General features: G+C 41.2%; 1 protein-coding gene and 1 long non-coding RNA gene across 2 annotated transcripts in view; both read right to left on the reverse strand.

Annotated features, from left to right (window-relative positions):
* The window catches only part of Sntb1 (syntrophin beta 1), a 241638-nt gene that overhangs the window by 151573 nt on the left and 67306 nt on the right, over positions 1 to 22759 (reverse strand). The window lies entirely within an intron of this gene.
* LOC143434079 (uncharacterized) lies at positions 6257 to 15344 on the reverse strand. Its single transcript, XR_013103272.1, has 2 exons — positions 15214 to 15344; positions 6257 to 7945 (listed from the first exon to the last, which is right to left on the reverse strand). It is a non-coding gene; the product is annotated as an uncharacterized LOC143434079 (long non-coding RNA).

Genomic DNA, 22759 nt, shown 5'->3' on the forward strand with positions numbered 1-22759 from the left:
CCCTCTGTCACTGCTCCATGTCACAGGCCACTAAACTCCTAGGCCAGGATGGAGACAAGAGAGAGCCCTTGTGGTCTAAGGACTGAAGGGTCAAAAAGACTATGCACGTGAACAGATGAAAAACTAAATGAGACGAAAGAAAGAAAGATAGAGTGAAGATAAGAGGAAGAACAGGACAGGGTTAGAGAGGGACGACAGGATTAAGCATCTGTAGAACTCATTTGAGCAGGGCTGGGAAATGGCTCAGTTAGTAAAAGCACTTGTCATGCAAGTGTAAAGACATGAGTTCAGATCCCCAGAACCCAGGTAAATGGAGGATGGATGGTATTTCTGTGGTGAGATGGAGGGTGGAGCCAGAATATAAGAGACCCTGTCATGTAAAAGATAGAAGGTGAGACCTGATACCTCCTGAGCTTGTCCTCTGATGTGCCATGTATGAACTTGCAACCTGCTTTTAAATATTGGATGTTCATGGATCCTATGAAAATAGACAATATACATGTTCTCATTGTTCACACACGAGCTCATTCCAAACCTCTTGCCTTCTCTCTCTCTCTTACACACATACACACACACACACACACACACAAACACACAAACACACAGACACACACACACACACAGAGCAGGGGGAACTCAGTATATTTGAATTCTCACAGTGACTGACATCCTATTTTTCAATCTCGTAATTAGTAAATCATTTATATCCTCTGAAATTCTCAATCTATCTTACCTATAAAATCAGTCTTTTCTACAATCTTGCTCAATTAGGTAGACAAAGGTGCCATTTAAACAAATAGAAAATAAGGGGACAAGCCTGGGCTTGCTGACTACAGGAAACCATCTTAGCATCTGAAATGTAGGGTTTGAGATGTAGATAGACCATTTACAACAGACTATGTAAACAAGCCTAGAATCCAAAGAGAAGAGTGGCTTTGGGGAGTGGTCAGAACTTTAGTGTGGTCCCAGCAGAAAGAGATTCAAGATAGTAGTCTTGCTGGTTAGCTCAATGTGACCTCAATGCCAGGGATCAGGATGAGCAAGACCTTTAAGTTTGCACAGTGACCTATGAGCAGGTCCTCCTGTTGATCACACTTTACAAAGAAGTACAGATGTATCCCCAAGATTCCATAGCCTCAAAATTGTAGTGTTCTAGGCAAGTGCCTCCAAAGCCCTTCCTCTCCCTTCTTTGCTGTGCCAATCTGCTTTTCTGATATCAGATCTGACTTAATATCTTTTCTCCCCAAGAGTTATGATATCTCGGACAGGTTGCAAAGTTTCCTGTGCCTGAAATCTCTCCTCTTAAAAAGGAAGAAAGCCACATCAATACCATGGGACTGTTACCTTAAACCATAACAGGCATAGCCACTGTCTGACATATAGAAAGAAAAGAAACCTCCTCTGCTCTTCCTTCCAAATCAAACCTCCCAGAGACAGACAATAAGGACAAAGGAAGATGTCAGCTGCGTAGCACCCAAGAGCATTTCAGGCCTGGTGATATGTTCTTACATTTCAAGTTATCCATACCCCGCCATCCTCCTGCCAACCTAGCATCGGTAAAAGGGCCAGAGATAAGCATCAGAGCTGGGAAGGGAGAATAGCTGGTAAGCTGATGACTTAAAGCCTTCCTCCTTTTCTAAAACACTATCTGTGTTCTCTGATCTAATCTTGGAGAAGGGAAGAAGAGGGAGGAGGGTGTGGGTGTTGGAAGGGAACATTCAAACTAAACATCGGAAGACTATTGGGTCATTTAAGACCCAGTGTCATCTAACTGGGGATTACAGGGTTTGAATTACACCTGTCTGCTGTAAGCTCCTGGTTGCTCCACAAATGGAATGATTTCTGGACTCTCTAAACCTGAGTGTTTGCAACAGTAAGGTAATACACCTCATGTCTTTGTTGTAAATATTAAATTAGGTAATAGTAGACATTCAGAAATGTTCTAGAAAACCACTTTATTGAAATACAAATGTGTGAATTTTGAAACAACCACCAGGAACACTTCAGAACATGCCAGCTCAAAGAACATTCTACTCTCAGAGAAGAATCATAAGTGAACAAGTTGGTTCTGGCAAGGAACACACATGCATGAGCGATGGGAAAGCCAAAGAATGTGTCAGATACCCAGGACCTGGAGCTATGCAGGCAGATGTGAACTTCCTGACATAGTTGCTGGAAACCACAGTCTAGTCTTTTGCAAGAGTAGGCAGCACTCGGATCCAAAAGCCATGCCTGCACTCCCTAAAAGCAATTTAAAAACTTTTTTTTTTCATTCTAAATTCTCATACTATAAGGCAAAGTAAATCCAATACCCCAATATCTCATGCCTCATCAGATCAAAGCTTAAGGATTACTACCAAATAGGAGATTTCCTTCAGAATTACAGCTTAGACATTCTGTCCCTGGTCTCTAGATTTTCCTTCATGGTAACTGGTTGTGAGATAAGTAGTTTCTGACCTGACCAGTCATTTGGCACCAAAAAGTTCCCAGCATTTCTAGAACTGTGAGTTCCTCTCTATCAGGCTCCAGACTCTTCACTCTTTCTTCCATGCTGTTTAGCACATAATGTTCAACTAAAGCCACTACCCTGTTAGAAAGCCGACAAGCTACATAGGACTTGTGACCCGCACCAGTTAAACAGAGTTCTAATACCCAACCAAATTCCTCCTACGGTATTATCTCTGATAGCTGAGTAAACTTTTATCACCAAATAAATTTATTCTGTTTTTGTTATATATTAAAAAAATACTCTTTCTCTTTCTCTTTCTCTCTTACTGTCTTTCTCTCTTTCTCTTTCTCTCTTTCTCTCTCTCTTTCTCTCTTTCTCTCTTTCTCTCTCTCTTTCTCTCTCTCTCTCTCTCTTTCTCTCTCTCTTTCTCTCTTTCTCTCTTTCTCTCTCTCTCTCTCTCTCTCTCTCTCTCTCTCTCTCTCTCTCTCTCTGTGGTGTGTGTGTGTGTATGTGTGTGTGTGTGCAAGCACTTTACCCACTGATACATCTTCCCATACCATCTTCTTTAAAAAAAAAAAAATCTTGGGTTACCTCATAATACACTTCAAATAGAATCTCTGCTTTATATAAGATAATATTCTAATTACTTCCAAAAGTAGTTTCTCCTGGCTCTGCTATCATTTCCAAACATTAAAACATACTTCAGTGAATCACAGTCTGAATTCATGGAATTCTAACACTGCAAGTGAATTATACTTAAATGAATTTTCTCCCAGAGCTTAGAAATGTGTGACATTATTCATACAGTGAACGAGGTGGATGTAATCCTCAAATTTTCAACTATTCCTATTGACATGCAAAGATCAGCGAGAGAAAAATAAGAGCACAGGAGTCTTGTAAGATTCCTTATGAGATAAGGAATCACACTGTAATACATAATTTGTATAATAATAACCACTCATTCTCCCTTTAATGAAGCCATGAATAACTGTTGCAGCAAATACACACAGACAGCTCATGGGTCTCTAATGAACACATGTATATCCTACGGCAATTTATGGTAGAAGAAGGAAGTTGACTCTTAGGCAGGGTTACCTGCAGGACTTCATATGCATAGTAAGTTGTGGAGTGAGGATTTGAACCCCCAGCTTTCTGATCCAGAGTTAGCCATTACTTGTCACACATGCTGTGGCTCTGTGGCAGGGCTTCTCTCTTCTTTCTTCTTTCTAGTACTCACTCATACTGTTTCAGAAACCCAGCTCTATTCCAGCAAGAAAAGCATCTGCCAAGGCCATTGGAGTAAGATATTTACTTACTGTCATTCCTAAGAACTGTTTTAGAATGGAAAATTCTAAACTCTGTAGTTCGAATAAGCTGAGTTATGTTTTTCATTCACAGAACACAAAGAGCACAGTCTTCTGAATATTCAGTGTGGCCGCAATTATGTGAATCCCCATAGGCATAGTACTTTTAAAGTGACCAAATAAGTGCAATGCTCTTTATTACCTGTAAATGACACCATAAAAGTTGGACTATTACTCCAAAGATGTGACCCTGGAACAGGACAATGCTAGGGCCCCTAAGGAGCAAGCATATCCAAATGGGTCTCAGGCTACAGTATGTTTGGACAAAGGCTCATATCTTTCACACTCTATTCTTTGTGCTGAAGGTCATTCCACAGCTGAATCATGATACCTAACTTTCCGTTTGCCAAACTAAGTTGAACTTAACCTACCAGAGACACAAATCATTTCTCTTGCTTTTTGCTCACTACTGAGACAGAGTGTCAGTGATATGAGATTACACCTCATAGTACAGTGTATGAGGACACACACACATACATACACACACACTCAAACACACACCCAAGTGCCTAAAGGTGTCTCTTTTAATGGAATGATTAATAAAAAAAGACCATATGTACAAGGTGCTAAACAAAGAAGGTGATAAAACTCAAATTTTCACACAAGATGTCATGTGTAGTTTAATTTTTCCATGAGAATGGCAACTTGGGTCTCATAGGTAGGATTTGATACAGCATCTCACAGAGGGCAAATTGGCCTCAGTACACAAATGCATCTCTCAGAAGAGAACAGAATCATTAGGATTCATTATTTGAGTCCCTTCTTTGTGATAGAGGCATTTTTGCATTCAAAACCTGGCTGTCAAATCCAGACATCATTCCCAAAGATTCTTCCCAAGCATTATTCTTAAGGGAAGAGGCATAAATATAAATTTCATGCCCTCCAGCAAAGAGTTCACAAGCCTCTGTGAGTTGAGCTAACAGAAATGATTTCTCTTGCAGGTAGCAATTCAGCCAAGAGTGATGCCCTTGAAGGAAACACCGAGAGATGCAGTTTGTTTAACTCTCACAGTGGCTTTCAAGGCGCATTTGGAGCAGGGTATACAAGCAAAGCTTCCCAAAGTGACTGTGAGCCTCTGGGCAAGCATTTCCATTCTGCTTCCTGCAGAAACAGCACCTGCTCTTGCATTCAGTGCAAGTCACCTCTGATATTGACTGCATTTGCTGATGCTGAAAGGCTCTGGTACGTTAAACCTCTTCATCTGTCTGTGGTTCTGGGTTTCGACAAAAAGATGAGCCATGTAATAGGGCAAATTGGAGAAAGTGCATGTCTCTCAAACATCAACTGACACCACTTTTGAATTCTCTTTCAATACATGATCTTAGAAGTTATAAAATTATATATCTAAGCTTTAACTTCTCTCTCTCTCTCTCTCTCTCTCTCTCTCTCTCTCTCTCTCTCTCTCTCTGTCTCCTTCATTTCCCTCTACTTCTGTTATTCTCCTTCCTTTGGGAAGCTGCATGCTAGGTCATGCAGCCTCTACTTCAATGCATCACTCCTCCAAAACAAATTCAGTGTAAATGCAACAAAGTCAAAGCACGCGTTTGGTCTCATTAAGCTCACAAAATCCTTGGGGGAGAAACAAGGAATTTGGTTCATTATCCTAATCGTTAATGAAGGATAAATTGCATATATGTAAGTGTGGTCTGCATTTTATTTTTTTTTAATCAGGTGTTTAATTTTCTTGGTTCTTATAAAAAAGTGAAGCTGAACCTGGGTGTGGTGGTGAAAACCTTTAATCTCATCACTCAGGAAGCAGAGGCAGGCAGGTATCTATGAATCCAAGGGCAACCTGGTCAAAAAACAAAACAAAACAAAACTCTGAAAATCATTGAATTTGTTATTCAGTGGATCCCAGAAAATAAAGGCAAATTAGCTTTTCTCACACAAGTTGTGCATGCCAGCAAAGTGTTTAAGAGGGATGAAAAGATCTTACAAAATAGAGGGTCCCCTTTAAAGCTGGGCATGGTGGTGGTGTGGACTAGCAATTCCAGTGCTGAGAAAGTCAGACGCAGGTGTACCTTTGGGACTTGTGGTTTACCAGACTAGCCTAATCAGTGAGCTCCAGGTTCAGTAAGAGAGTCAAGAGAGAGAGAGAGAGAGAGACTATGAGAGAGAGAGAGAGAGAGAGAGAGAGAGAGAGAGAGAGAGAGAATATGAAAAAGATTTGTATGTGTTCTCAAATATATATATGTGTATTCATTTACATACAGAGAGAGAGAAAGAGAGGGAGAGGGAGATTTGTATGTGTTCTCAAATATATCTGTGCACTCATTTACACACACCACACACACACACACACACATTAAAGGGGTCCCTTTTAACAGAGTGGTTGGTAAACAAAAGACTGTGCATAGTAGGTGTATTAAACAAAGAAGGTAAGATTCAAATCTCCATTCAAGGTGTCACATGGTGTGAAGCATTGATTCAGGCACACAAACCATAGAATCCAACTGTCAGAGGCTGAAGTGACAGATAAGGGAGGTAATCATCTCCTTCCTGTCTCTCTCTTCTAGTCTCCTAATTATTATATTTTCTTTATTTGCCTTAATTTACAGTTTGTAAAACAGTGGAAAATATACCTGGAGACAGAAATGAAAGTCTAGATTAATCAGAAACAAAATAATCTATCTCACTGAAGAACTAACAGCTGCTAGCAATCTGTGGTGGGCTCTTTTACCTTGGGAAAGCCCTACTGCTTCAATACAGAGGAAATGTCTCCATCCCAGCAGCTCCCCAGGCATTGTGTCCCAGTGAATCACAACAGTGGTTTGCATCACCCACTCCCCACTGGGCTCTGAGATTCTTCTTCAGGGAAGAAACTCTGGCCTTTTATTCTCACTCTTTTCTAGGGCTGAGTTCACAGTTGCCATCCAATAAATATTTGATGAATGTACAAATAAATAAATGAATAAATACAGGTATATATTTTTTACCATAAGCTCATCTTCCACAGACAGACTGCCTCAGGTAAAGCACATACTCTGTGCAGAATCATTTATTGTAATGACTACTGACCATTGTCATGTGCAATACACTTCAGAATGTTTTCACACGTTAGTGTCCTTAAAATTTTATCACCATTAAAAATATTCACACAATAAAATGTTACTTCATTTACATGCATAATAAATAACTGATCTCTTAGGTAATATTATCAGGCAGATACTCTATTTTGGAAAAGGTTGCAATTTATCACCTCTTCGAGCAGACTCCTCTGCAAATGCACACCTGCCCAAACTTGGGGAGGGTGCTGTAGGTTGGGCATATAGGCCTCTGGTTTGAAATAGTTAGTATTCAGGGTTTTGAAGGGTAATATGATTTGTAACAATCAGGACAGTCGTGGTGGCAGCATGAGTTCCTTCTCATCAAAGTAGTCCTGTGGAGTCTGGAAGTCAGCTGGACAGCACCTGGTGGAAGAACTGAGCAAGCACCAATTTAGATGCCCTTGACCTTATTTTCGATCTAACCCCTCCCCCCCCCCAAATGGGGAATAGAAGAGTTTTCTCGAATTATTAAGTGGTCCAGGGACTACTGAATCATTTACACGAAACTGAAGGCAGCAAGGCCAGAGTCTGAGCTTCACTGAATAGTAATTTTCTACTCACTACATCACCAAAGGGCTCACGGATTTAATACACCAGCTGTTAGTCAACTTTCCGTTGCTGTGAGAAAACACTGGCGAGGTTAACTTCGAAAGAGAAAATGTTCATTTTTGCTTCCAGTTTCTCACTTTCAAGTCCATAGTTAATGGTGTGTAGTGCAAACAAAATCCTCTTTCTCGTGGCCAGGAAGGAAAGACAGAAGGAGAAAATGAACTCCCACAATCTTCTTTTAGTAGCACACTCTCAATGAAAAGATCGTCCAGTGGGACCCACATCTCACAAGGAACACCAGTTTTCAATAGTGCCACCCTTGGGAATCAAGCATTTAACACTGGAGTTTGGGACACTTTCATCCAAGCCACAGTGGCAGCCAAGAATGGGATCCTTAGGTTCTCCAGAATGACCCTGAGTGCAGGGTCTTTCTCTGGGTCATCATTCTCTAGACACTGTTGGAGAGATGCCTGTCACAGCATAAGGGTGCATCAGACTTCCAATGCAAGATATTCAAAGGCCCGCAGGAGGCTACCCTAGGAAAAAAAAAAAAACCATGAAGCTGGTTGATTAGAATTTGAGGATTCTGATCCTCAGGCCACTAAGGACCTCACTGATAATGGAAACGCAGTTTAATGTTCCTTTCAGTTCGGCCTAGATGATATGAATTATTACTTGCTACCACCAAGTTTAGGATGCAGCTCATTGAACCACAGTCAAATGGGCTACTCTCTATTAAGACAGTTCCGGCGCACAAGTTGAGAGGTAAAACCTGGAGCCCTTGCAGAGAGGTGACCTGAGCCAAGGAGTGCTCGGATGACCCCGATGGCCTGGGGAACTGACAGAAACTTCTGATTATCAGTGCTTCTTTGTTCCCACTATACCACAGCACATCTATGATTTCAGGTTTACTGAGAGTCTCAGCTTGCAAATGGTGCTGAGGCTGTGGAGCCCTGATGCTGCCCTTCTTCATCATGAGAAAATTTCCAGCCTCATAGCAAAGCTGACTCAGACTATCAGACCAGCCTTCCCTTGACAGGGGCAGGGGCCCGGTGAACACAGACTCTCAGTCAGGTAGCTCCTGACACAGATACAGTGCCAGAAATTGCTTTCTCAATTCCCATATCTTTAAAGGTAGATCTTATGGGAGATTTCTTCTTTCATATTTTTTTATATATATATATATTTTTTTTAATGTGTATGAGTGTTTTGCCTGATTGTCTACCTTCGTGCCATGTGCATGTAATACACACAGACGCCAGAAGAGGGCGTCAGATCCTCTGGAACCAGAGTTAATGGAGGGTTGTGAACCTCCGTATGAGAACTAGGAACCAAACCCATGCTCCCTGGAAGACAGACAATGTTCTTTCTTAATTGCTGAGCCATCTCTGCAGGTCTGTTCCAACTCTTAAAGTAAACAAAAGTGAGGTGGGAAACAGGGTCATTTTATGCAAAATGATCCAGAGAACAGAACATTTTAGGAGCTGGCAAAAATCAGTACCATGAAAAGAAAAATGCATTAGATAGGTTCTGCCTATTATCCTTGAGCAGTCTTCTCAAAGCAGCCCAGACAAACTTTCCAATCTTTATATTTAAAGGGCTCCAGTGGGGTCTACAAAGACATCATTCAGGCCAGATGAATGTACACAATGGGAGCCTTACTTCACCTTTAAGAACTTGGACTTATCTTTCTAATTATCCTCAAAGCCAGGTGCCAGGCATGGTTGTTTTGTTGTTGTTGTTGTTTTGGTTTTTTTTTTAAATCTCTGTTTGTCCTCATGTGGGACACTGTGCAACAGCATTTGAAAATCTAGACTCCAGAAGGGAAGAGATTATTTGTTTACTTGGCAGGGCAATGACAAGACTTTGTGTCACATCAGATATATACAGAGTATCTGTATGTATGGATATATATGGAGTATCTGTATATGTGAGCAAGAAGTGGGACACTGTGGTGAGGGAGGCAGATACTGGAAGGGAGGAGGGGTTGAAAGACACTTCTCCCCTTGGTAGGCCACCTTCTTTTACTCCATTTATTTCCAGAGCAGTGACATCGGGGGATCTCAGGATTATTGATGTGACCAAGAAAAAGAGGCAGCCAAACATACTTTCTCTAATACTGTTATGTTAATCAGCATAATTAGGCCCCAGGAACCTGCATTGGTTCTGATGTCCTGAGCCCCCAAAATACTGGAAGCCTGTTTATATTGACAGTCATGCTCACTAACTCTTTCTGCAAAAGGGAGACAGGAAACATTTAGTTGTTATTTATCTAGATTTTGACAGGGGGAGGGGAGGGTGTTGGGGATGTGGCTTCTAGAACCAACCAAGACAGTAAGAGAAACTGAAACCACCAGACAGAAAGAAAACCATCTTTCCTCTGTCACAAGTATGGAAGTGAAAGAATGTCAAATGGAGCAGTGGTTCTCAATCTGTGGATTATGGCTCCTTTGGGAGTTGCATATCAGATATCCTACATATCAGATATCCTACATATCAGATATCCTGCATATCAGATATTTATATTATGATTCATAATGGTAGCCAAATTTTAGTTATTAAGTAGCAATGAAAATAGTTTTATCATTGTGGGTCACCACAACATGAGAGTCACATGTTAAAGGGTCACAGTGTTAGGAAGGTTGAGAACCATTGCCATGGAAGCAAGGAGGAGAAGGAGGGAAGAAGCAAGGGGGAGAGAGGGAGGGTAGACATTCTCTTCTACCTTATGATTGCAGAATGACCTTGATATTGTGACTGGGAAAAGAACTTGAAGGTCAGATGGGGATCCGCTTCAGACCACAACTCTGGAATACCCACAGAGTCAAACGGCACTCTTAGTCAATGGCTTGTCTAACAGTAGGATTGAATAGGGAAACATCTTGTTAGCTAGGCTTCTGTCTGCTCTTGTAAGTCCATCCTGCCATCCCCCTGCACAAATGCTAGGTTCTAGCTGCTCTCCTCGATTCTTGGCTACATAGATGAGGCCATGCTGTGCCTCAAGGTTATTTCCCAGGTTGAGAAGACTGATCTGACTAATGTTCGACCATCATACATTGTTCCAGGAAATCCTCCTCTAAAGCTGTGACACAATTTAAGGGGTGTGTGTGTGTGTGTGTGTGTGTGTGTGTGTGTGTGTGTGGTGTTGGGTCTCATTGTAGAATTAATTTGATTTCCCTCAGAAGAAGAGTTAAAACAAGGAGGTTTTTCATAAGAGGTAGTGCTAGAAACACAAACCAGGATGGGTAAAGACAGTCAAGGAAGGGAAGGAGCAATCCAGGGTCCTGTTGTCGACGATACTGTTACTATGCTTACTCATTTAGAAACCAAATTACACAGACAGTTTCTGAGACTCTAAAATCCAAAAGCTCCTGTCCCCTATCTTAAAAGAATGTTATATTTTGTATCTTAATGATAGCACCATATTTACTCTTAGAATTACAACACAGCTCTTACGCTCTTTTAGATGTCTGGGCTACCACCAAGCAGTCTGGAGCGGTGTAGGGAATATGGAAGAGTTCAAAGGCAAAGGGCTGCAAGAGGAGCTCACTCCTGAAGTTCTATCACTCCAGGACTGTTTATTCATGGACAGATCCCAGTGGGTTGGGACTGTAGGACAAACTCCCAAATGAATGTAGAGTGGTTTAGACTGTTCACAGCATCCAAACTTTGAGGTTTCCTACCAACACAGCTCGCTACTTGACATCTACCTGCAGAGTCCTGCTTGGTTCTTCCACATGCCTCACACGGAAGACAGATATAAGCAACCGCAGAGTAACAGCCAATCTCAAGTTCCCCCACCTTTTTGACCTTGTGACCTATTCTTACTCTAGTGTCTGGATCTTTGCATTCTTCCTTAGAGTTAGTTGCCTCCGATTTCTATTTGCTGCAGATGAATCCAAGTCCCCAAACAACTAGTGAACAGCCAATTATGAGCTCAAGCGAGCAGGTCAAATTATTGGTTTTTTTTTTTCCACCTAACCTATCACAATGAACTCTATTCCAACCTGAGTTATTACAAGTGTTACAAACTCACATAAGTACCATGAAGAGTATTGAGCAGTATCTATTATAAACTCAAACAATGAGAATACCTTGTGCCAAATGTCTTTTATGGAAAGGATATTTGTGGAAGCCATTTCTGCTTCAGTAAGGCATTTGGCTAATAAAAAGATGCTGCAGACGAATTATAATAATCACAATGGCAAGTGAAATGTGGATGGGAGAATACGGCATATTATTTATTTGGTGAGAATGAGGGTGACCAATTGCCTTTCTCTTCCATAGGTGTCTCCATCTACCAGTCATCATGTACTTTATGAGAGCCTTCTGCACACCATGTTCAGCTTAAGTAGCAGATTAAAAGGCTCAAATACAGCATGAGGAAGAATTTTCCAACCATAATTAGGGGATTTAAATACTTAGGTGTATTCCAGAAGCAGTCTTAGTAACCCCTGTGCTTCAAAGCTCTTAGGAATGTGTTTGGCATTTTAGGTTGCTGGTTTCCTAGTAAATTCTAGAAAACACCAGAAAGCCAGAGAACTCTAGGTTTCTTTAAATGTACTTCAAAGGATTATACAAATACTTGGTTAAAACTTAACTAATTCATGACCACATACCCATATTCCTGTGTATGGTACCAGTTGGACTCAGTAGATTGTAAAACAACAATAACAATAACAACAACAACAGCAACAGCAACAAAAGGACATGAATTTGGGAGGAAGACATGTTGTAGGTACAAGGAGGAGTTGAAATGAAGGAGTAGGGATAAATAAGATGAAAATACAGTATAAGAATGTACGGAATATTTTAAAGGAAAATTTAAAATAATACTTAAAAGATTACACTTTAATTAAAATATACTTCTGAACATTTTTTTAAAAAGCCAATAAAATGCATTAAAATAATTCTTGTGTTAACTATTGATACACTAGAGAAACATGGTCTAGACTATTGATCCAAACTTAGTTCATTTTTATCCAGACTTTAGGCTTCTGCTACAACCTGTATTTAGTTAATTTCAGGAGCATTAGGTAAATAATAATGACTACCTACGAACACTAACTAGCGTGGACCATGAGTTTTCCGCTACTAGACAGTCCAAACAAGATGTGGAGACTCACATAAAACATCAACCTTCATCCCTAACATCCAATTAAAAATTCATGTCTGGCTGAAACATCCTTACATTCTAAGTGGTTGTCTTTTTAATGTGTGTGGCACAGCTGTAATCAAGAAAGAAATTTATCTAAATATAACTTTAGTGCAATTTTTGTATATGGTATTTACCGATGCCCAATACAGATTTGAAGTATGCCATGCTTAAACAAACTTTAAGACTACTTGCTTACATAAAAGTGGGTAGTGACTTCAAAACTTTTTCCAAGGTGATGATTCTATTGCGGCTGTTCCTACTGCTCATAAAAATAAGATGTTAGTATGAAAGAAGAGACACGGTGTCATATTGTTGCTAAGTGAACAAAGTATGTTAATATGAGTTGCACACAGCATGCTTTTTAAGTATATTACATACAATAATCTTTGGTATTTTTGAGGGGTTATGAGACCATTACCTGCAGGTGCTTAAGTCCCTTCTAGAAAATGTACTGTTTGTATGTAACTCATGCATGTCTTCTATAGGGTATTTCAATTCATTTTTATATTACTCATAATGCCTAATATAAATACTTGTTACTGTGTTATTTATGGAATAATGGCAAGAAATAATTTATATGCACCTACTACAAAAATCATTTTGTGTGTTTTGGTAGGGACCAGAGGTCAACTGTTAGTTATCTTCTGCAGTAGCTTTCCACTTTTTAATTATTATTATTACTATTATTATTATTATGACAATTTTAAACAGAGAAACTTGGCTATTTCACCTGTTACTCTATCTTAGCCTCAGTAAAACTCTTCTTCTCAATAAGAAGATTATTCTCAATCACTCAATAACTTTTCTTATCCCTTCCTACTTTGATGTCTTTATTTTTTTTTCATTCTAGTTTATTTTTCTTGAGACAGGGTCTCAATGAGCTTTCTGATTTAACTAGACAAGCTGACAAGCAAGCTCCAGGGAATCTTCTTGTTTGTTTCCAGTTATGGAGTTACAAAAAAGCTCTGGGCTTTTCCATAAGTGCATGGGATCCAAACTTGGGTATTCATGTTTACATGGCAAGAACTTTACTGTCTGAGCCAACTCTTTAGTCCCCAGGAACAAATTTTAAACTGTTCTCAATCTGTGGTTTGTTGAATGAATGGATTGAAAACCTTTAGATATAGAGAGTCAAATATAGTATTACTACATATTATTTATAGTTTACGAGTACAGAAAAATATGCATGCCACAATTATGATCTAATCTATACAAAAATATCAATTGAAAGTGTTTTTAGAAAGCAAAAATTATCTGACATTTCCTCAATGATTGGAATCACATCTGTTTTATTTTTCTTTTGCTGTGACAGAACACCATGATCAAAGGCAACTTTTGAAAATACAGTTTTTAATTTGGGGCTTCTGGTTCTAGTGGGTTATGATCTATTACTATCATGGTGGGAAGTGTGGCAGTAGGCAGGTAGGCATGGTGCTAGAGCAGTATCTGAGAGTTTACATATTATCTAAAAGCATAAGGCAAAGGCAAAGAGAGAAAGAGGGAAAGGGAGAGGGACAGGGACAGGGACAGAGACAGGGACAGGGAAAGAAGAGGCAGAGGGGGAGGGGGAGAGGGAGAGAGGAGAGACAGAGAGAGAGAGAGAGAGAGAGAGAGAGAGAGAGAGAGAGAGAGAAAGTCTTGAAAGCTCACTTGCAGTGACAGACCTTCCCTAGCAAGGCCACACCTCCTAATCCTTCCCAAACAGTTTCACTAACTAGAAACCAAGGATTCAAATACGTGAGTCTGTGGAAGCCATTCTTACTCATACCACCACAGCTTCCAAATGCAGAAAGTACATTAATGTATGTAATGAGTCTAGGGTTTTTTAAGTCCTCTCTATTTCTCTGCTCACTCTCAATTGGTTGCTTGCAGGAAACATACATGCAGAAGCAATGAGGTGGCACACACCTCACTTGTTATTTGTGCTGACTTAGATACAGGCAACTGAACTCTGGTTTCAATTCCATCCCACAGAACTGCATTTCACTGAGCTTGTTTGACTTCTAGGTTTCAAGTTTTCTCACCAACAAAATAGACACTGCAAAGTCTATTCAGTAAAATGATCTTACACGCAAATAAAATTTGATTACAACCTGCTGCTGTTTGGATCACAAATGTCCCCTAAATAGCCATATGTTAAAAGTTTAGTCCCCATGATAGTGATTCTAGAAGGTGACAGAACCTTTGAGAGATGGAGACTAGTGGAACATGGCTAGATTGTTTCTGGAGGTATTCCTGAAGGGAATTGTGAGACCCAAACTTTCTGAGGTAAGTAGTGTTCCTCTTCACTTGCTCCCATCATGCTGTTCTTCTGTATCAAAGGCTCAAAGCAGTGGAATCAACTGATTATGAGCTAGGGCTTTCAAAACTGTGAGATAAGCATTTATTCTCCCTTTATAAGTTGAATAGCTCAAGTCCTCCGTTACAGTAATGGCCATGACTAACACAGAATGCTAGTGCCGTGCCGTGTCTAGAACATATTAAACATCTTCTAAGCGACACTCATCACTACTAGGAAATCATTCCTGCTATGGAATGTTATCATCCAGCTGGGAAGGTGGAAGACACGTAAACAGCTAAATGCATATCATAGCGTAGCTATCCCTGCTATAGAAAGGTACAGAAACTTACAAGAGACATGCTTACTCAAGCTAGATCTTGGTTGGAGATCTGAAAATGTAACTTGCATTCATTCACCGTGAAGGAAAGAGAACATTTCAGGTTCCACCAAAATCTGGGTTCCTAAAACTAGAAAAGAAACCCACAACAAGGAGCAATGAGCAAACAGCGTTGGAGCTCTGGAACCCTCAGGACTCAAGGCTTAGCCTGGGAATTCTTCAAGGGACCTTGAACAACGTTTGGGCTGTAGAGCCAGTTAGAGCTCTTACATGTCCTGACAAGGTTCAGACTATGAGAAGAATGGCAGCATGGGCCCAGTCTTGTATTAATGAACTCTCTTCCATGCCTGGACTGGGGCAGCACACAGGACCTGTCTTGCATCATCTGCTAGGTAAGAGTATGTGGTTTTCTTTTTAGTTCCCAGAATATCTCTCTCTCTCTCTCTCTCTCTCTCTCTCTCTCTCTCTCTCTCTCTCTCTCTCTCTCTCTCTCTCTCTTTCTCTCTCTGCTATTGCATAGAGCTAAGTTCCTTAGGTCAGGCCACATTCCAGATCTGGGCCTCTGAGAGCTATTTTTAGCTAAGGTTCCTTTGTAGGGAACATGGAGTGGGGAAGAGGCTTGATTGACTTAACAGAAGAGGGGTACCAGATTTTAAAGAGACAGTTGCAAGCCAGGTAACCAGCCTCTAACTCTCTAGGAGCTTTTTGAGCTTGGGAAATGGTGTCCTGTTGTTTTTGATAAAATGGGAAGCAGAGAAAGGATAAAAATACCAGATTAAAAATGATATTAGCTGAAGATGGATAGATGCAGACTGGCAGAATCTCATAGCTGTGCTAGGAACGTATCTAGCAGACAGTAGTGGGAAGAAGGAGACAAACAGAGAGTCAGTGGGGGACCACTGAGGCCTGGGAGTGGGGAGCACAGGGCATAGAAGAAGCTGCAGCAATATGATGAAGAGGAAATGAAGAGCAAGGTGTAATGGGAGTTAGACTACGTAGCATCAACTAAAGGCTTGCATGGGTAGCCCTGCTAATGCTTGGACTCCTTCTAACTTCAGCTGCACTGGGGGTAGGCAATTTCTTCAAGTGTCAAGAACTCGCCTTTTTTAGGATTCTCAGCTCCATTCACTTAGCCAATCATGGAGGAAACCATGGGAGGCTGGGAAGGTAAAGAGGAAGCTAGGGGGACGTGAGGTATTATTGGTTATCTCCCAGCCTTCAAACCGATTAGAGGGTGTTGTTCCTCTAGTTGTCTCCTGAACAGTTGTATTACCCAGGCTCAGTCATCTAAACTGGTACCCAGCTCCTTCCTACATCCGTCCTACTCTGACCAGGGATCCCTGTGTCAATCTTCTGCTTCTTGAGCTATAGTCCCGCATAAACCACCTGCACCTTGATCCTCTTCTCAAGACAAACTCTGCTTTTTGAGAAGTACTTGGCAGGGAAACCATCAAAGGAAGTCAGCTTGTGGCAGCAATAGCCACAGCAGAGGAATAGAAGATACTGCAGTGGGAAGGTTCTGCAACGTTCAATACTTCAGAGTCCTGTAGGGCTGAAAGGAACCCCAAAGCACCATTCCCTTGTTGTAAGGCAGCTACTTCAGCATCTCACACAGCAGTGTGATAAATGTGACCTTAAGTTAATCCTAATTATTACTAAGCCAATATCTACCAACACTGACAGTAAGTTAGATCATTGGTCCATATATATATATATATATATATATATATATATATATATATATGACTATATTATAGGTTAAGAATCTGCATATAAGGGAGGACATGGTGGTCTTTTTCTTCCTGATATTTGGCGACCCGACATAGCATTATGTATTCGAAGTCCATTTAGTTTCATGTGGATTTAATGGCTTTAATTTTCTTTAAAGTTTAATAATATTCCATTTTTATATATGCCAGATTTTCATTATCTATTTATCTACTAATAGCTCCTTGTTTTAGTAATGAAGTAACAATAAGCATGGGTTGCAAATATCTCTATGGTAGGTTATTGAATTGCCTGGGTGTAAGTCCAGGACACACACACACACACACACACACACACGCACATGCACGTGTATGTTCGCGCGCGCACACACACACATACACATGCATACACGTACACAATGCATGTTACATCATATTTAGAAGAGAAAACCAAGGCAGGGTAACAGAAGGTGATGGAGAAGGATGGACACATGATACATAAAATTGTTTTTGTAATTTTAATTCTTTCATGTCCCCCCCCCCCATGGATAACTCCATAAGAAATGTAACTGATATTGTGAAAGCGCTCAGCCCTAAGAGAAATTCCACACCTTCAGAATGCCATGCTAACTGTAGAGAAGTTTACTGAGATACACAGAGTCTGAAACCAGGCGGGTATTTGAGTGTCTACATTAACTTAACCTCATAATGTTTTTATTTGTGAGCTCCTTACAATAAGGTGACTTTTACATTTCAAAAAGAAGAAAACTAAAGGAGTTCAGGAGCTATGAATGTTGGCTTGTAATATATCCCTAGTCATCTGTTCCGCCTGAGGTGACAAATGAGAAGGAAGTTTGAGAGTTTGGTGCTCACTATATCGTGCTCTCTGCCCCTCCAGTTCACTAAGGTCTGTGGGTTTCCCCCAGGTATTTAACAGGAAGTATCTTCTCTGTTCACTAGTGTTGTAGAAGCAAACATTATCACACAGAGTGTTGTGTTGTGTGAGGACTGTTTTCACATAGCCTCAAAAAGTCTATTCTGGACATATTCCTAAGACATTATTGACTATAATTTGAAAACACGAAGCTAGTTCAGTGGTCAGCGGTTATCATCACTAGCTTCCTAGACTTTCTAAGAGGCATCGTTGACCACGGAGTGGAACTATTTTTCTGGGTCAGGGATCTATTTGTTGTTACAAAAAGGCAAACACAATCTGTTTCAGTCATACTATGATAAAACCATGCTTCGTGAATTACACGAGTCTTTCAATTACATATAATTTAAAAATATCTATTTCTCCCCAAATTATTCAAATAGCTAAATTAACGTATCAATGTATTTCAAGAATCTGTAAGGATAAAATAAGTATTTTCAAATAGGCCCTCTTCAAACAATTGTCAAGAGGAAAACCATCAGAGGGAAAGCAATTGTATCAGCGTTTGTTTTTCCGGTGCACATAAGCAAAAGCGTGAGTTTTCAAAGGAATTAGAGTCGTTATCTGGAGAGCTTCTGTCAGCGGTGCCCGATGAAAGCCATTAAAGATCCACAATGTAGGAGTGCATGTAGCTGATCGTAATCGACACTGAACTTGCAGTTGGGGTTTGAAGAGGCACATCCTGGCAATGTGGAATAAGCTTGGCAATTAGAAAGTCATAACGATCTGAAACTGGGAGGCTGGCAGACCCACAGCCCGGCTTTAGCAACGCTGATGGTCTAATAGACAAGCTGTAGTGGCCCTCTTCAGCTTAAATAACATTTGCCAGAACTCTCAGTCAACGCTGTTTCTCTCTTTATTAGGCATTATACTGCAGGAGTTGTAGCGAGCCTGCCGTGAGCCATGGATTGAGAGCCATCGGGATTCTCCTGGAGAGTGAGCTGGGAGAGTGGCGTGGGAGAGAACAGAAATCCCACTCAGTAAACACATACCTGCTGGTCAGCACAGCACAGATGAATATTATGTGGCCAGTGGGTCAAAGTCGGCCTCCTCTTGTTATTTTACCTACGATAAACTTAAAATGTGCCAAAAATCTGTGGGGACCAGTACCAGGCAGGCTGATGCTATTCCCGAGTTCCCTTCTTTTCTATGAGTCCATGGGCTGTGCTGATGGCGCGTAAGAACATCTGATTCACACAAGAGGCAGTCGAGGAGTGTGAGGGGCAAGCAAGCAGTTGCAACACAATTTATGGCCTGCCCTTTCCCTGAAAGGTGACTGTGAGCAACTTGTTTTACTGTCCAGTTTCTAGCATTAAAATCATGACCATCGACGGCAACTGCACGCGGAGATGATGTGACTGCCAAGGTGTGATTATATCCGGGCAGGGGGGCTGGGTGGCAGCCAGTGTGCAGTAACACTGGTTGCTGCTTTCAGAGAAAAGGAGAGGCCTTGTCAGGTTTATTTCCCTGCAGTATGCCAAGTACAGCAACAAGACTCTGGCTGGGTTGCAGGAAGCCCTAATGTCTACTAGGGTCCAGATTCAGGAAAGAGCAGATGTTTTGACCATTCCGGAGTCAAATTCACAGAATGCTGAACACTGAGCTGAGCCATGGCCCATCATTTTTCTTGGTTTGCCCATCACCAGGCCAGTGAATACCCAGCCTATTCTATGTGAGTTTGACTTCAGGGTCTATGCTCTTTCTGCCATAATCACCTGACACAGAGGAACTATGATAGAACAGAGTTGTAAGTCCCGGGGCAAATCTTTCTGAACGTTACAATGGGATGATTACCAGAGAGATGTTTGCCTGATCTTACTTGTCAGATGCCTTTGTGAATTAATTTGTTAAATAAAATTCAGATTTAACATGCTGTGTAGAATTTTTTTTAATTTTATATTTTTCAAGGTATAGAGTGACATAAAGTATGTTACTCGGTATGGGGAATGAATGCATAAATGTATACGTACTGACAGCTGTTTAGAAGGTGCTTGAAAGAAATCAGAAATTGTGGCTGGGTCTAGATGGGGAGTGGGCGACTAAGAGGTAAGTAAGGCCAACGCTGAGATGTGGAGCTTTTGAATTATGTATTCTATGTATGCATTAATTACTTAAAGCTAATTTTAGATCATTTGGATGTAGCTATAATCATAGTTAATATCCCCCAAATCTATGCTTGAGAAGGAGCATGAAATGGAAAGCTCACTGTTTTCTGAGTAAGCTGAAAGAGCAGGGCAGAGACCACGCTCAGTTCATCACCAGCTCCCAGAACAAATGCACCATGGGAGCACGGAAGATACATCTAGGGCAGAATCTGCTTTGTTACATCCATTATTCCCACCAATATATTTTTGTCCAGAGTCTGAATATCATAACTTCTGCTCCGGTAACACTGTGAAATCAGGTCGAAGGGCAGACACAGAGACTACAAAAGCAGTCTTCTGAACATGTAACAAACACACGATACAAATCTATCAACAGTATCAGAGTGGTGTTTCATTTGTAATTACCATCTTCATAAACTCAGATATCCACTCAGCCAAGCTGAGTACCTACTACACCTTGGAAAGCCATCTAATAAAGCCTAATCATTCAAGTGATGCCTTTAAAAGGGGCCTCACAATGAATTCAGTTTTGCAAATGGAAGACTTTGCTCTTGCATTTTTTTCTCTATACCGGCCTGTTATGTTGGGAGCACTAGAACGAATCAGATAACCCTAAGGAGGGTCCTTAACATCTTTGTACTTCAACTTTATCTTGTGAGGAGGGAATACCGAACATTCCTGCGGACTTAAGGTGTTTCAATAATATACCAAGAGAGATTAAAGACAAGGACATCACGACATTTGCTGGGAAATGGATGGAATTAGAAAGGATCACTCTGAGTGATGTAACCCAGACCCAGAAAGACACATATGGTATGTGCTCCCTTATAACTGGACATTAGTCTTGAAGTATAGGATAATCGTGTTACAATAGACATACCCAAAGAAACTATAATAATAAGGAGGGGCAGAGGGAGGATGCATGAATCTCACTCAGAAGGGGAAACAAAATAGTCATCCGAGTTGAATGAAGACAGGGAACTTGGGTGCGAGAGGGGTGAGGAGGGGGACAGGGATGAGGATCAGGTGTGTGTGGGCGGAGAGGGCTGGGTGTGAGGATGGAAATCTGTGGGGAGTGGGGCATCTCTGGGATTAGCTGGAGACCTGTGATGGGGAGTCTCTGGGAGTCCATGGCAGTGACTCTAGCTGAGATTCCTACCAGCAGTGGGGATTTTGAGAGTGAAGTGACCACCTCCTGAAGCCAGATAGGACTTTGAGTGGAAAAAGCAGGGCAGCAATCCACCCACAAAACCTTCAATCCAAAATTTGTCCTTCCTACAAGATTTGCAGGGATAAAAGCAGAGCAGAAACTGGGGGAATGGCCAACCAATGACTGCTTCAACTTGAGACCCATCCATGTGAGAGAGCCAACCCCTGATACTGTTAATGACACTGTGCTATGTTTCTGGACAGAAACCTAGCTCCTGAAAGGCTTCATCCAGCAGCTGATGGAAACAGATTCAGAAACCCACAGCCAAACATCAGCAGGAATTCGAGGAGTCTTGTGATAGAATGGGTGACAGAACTGAGTAAGCTGGAAGGGTCAAGGACACCACAAGAAGACTTGGAGAGTCAACTAACCTCGGCCCATGGGGGGTCACAGAAACTGAACCACCAACTAAAGAGAATGCAGGGGCTGGACCTAGGCACCCTGCACATTCAGAGCAGATGTGCAGCTAGCTTCATTTGGATCCTCTAACAATTAGAGTGGAGGCTGTTTCTGACTCTGATGCCTGTTATTGGATCACTTTCCCTTAGCTGGACTTCCTAGTTGGGCCTCAGTGGGAAAGGATGTGCTTAGTCCTGCTGGGACTGTATGTCTGCAGGGCAGGGTGGTACCCAAGGAGGGGCTTCCCCTTCTCTGTGGAGAAAGGGAGGGTGTAATGGGTGCGGGTAGGAATTTAGGAGGGGGTGGTGATGCAGTAATCAGGATGTAAACTAAATAAAAAAATACTAATTAAAAATAGGAGAGAGGTAGGGGGAGGGAGGGAGGGAGGGAAAGAGAGAGAGAGAAAGAGAGAGAGAGAAAGAGAGAGAGAGAGAGAGAGAGACTGAGAAAGCCAGAGAGCTAGAGAGAGCAGGGATGCATGAGAGAGCGCTTAGCATTGTGATTTTGTGATTGCCCTGGGGTAGTTTAATATATAATAGCTCAGAAGAAATACTATGAGTATTTTCAGCTAAATGAGTAAACTTCAGTTTCATAATCCAAGTTAAATTATATCCTGCCTATTTCAGATTGCTTAAGGGGGGAAAGAGAAAAAAAAAAGAATGTTCACTTTTTTAATTTTTTTCCTTCTTTCACAAGTTAAAAAAAGCAACACGGCTCTGTACACAGGAACCACATATCTTTTACAAAATCAAGAGACAATAGTCGGTGGCGGAAGCCTTAGAAGTCGGATGAGTAGGACCAAGCTCCTCGCTCTGAGGCAGATGATGAGAATTTCATGGACAGGTTTTGAAGAGAAAAGCTCTAGGATGTTTAAGTTTGGTTGCTTACATTTTCATTGGGAAAATTAACTCTCTTTTCACCCTAACATGCAGCAAGTTGGTGCATAAAAAGACTAGAGTCAATGGTTCTCAACCTCCCTAATGCACAGATCCTTTAATAAGTTCCTCATGTGGTGACCCTCAACCACAAATTTCCATTGCTACTTCATAACTGTAATTTTGATAGTGGTATGAATCATAATGTAAATGTTGGGTATGTAATATATCTGCTATGCAACCTCTGTGAAAGGGTCATCCAGTTCTAAAAAGAGGTCACAACCCACAGGTTGAGAGCCACTGACCTAGGTGATCGTGTGGGTGAGAGACACGGGCATGAGCAAG

Source organism: Arvicanthis niloticus, chromosome 13, assembly GCF_011762505.2.
Source record: "Arvicanthis niloticus isolate mArvNil1 chromosome 13, mArvNil1.pat.X, whole genome shotgun sequence".
Lineage (NCBI taxonomy): Eukaryota > Metazoa > Chordata > Mammalia > Rodentia > Muridae > Arvicanthis > Arvicanthis niloticus.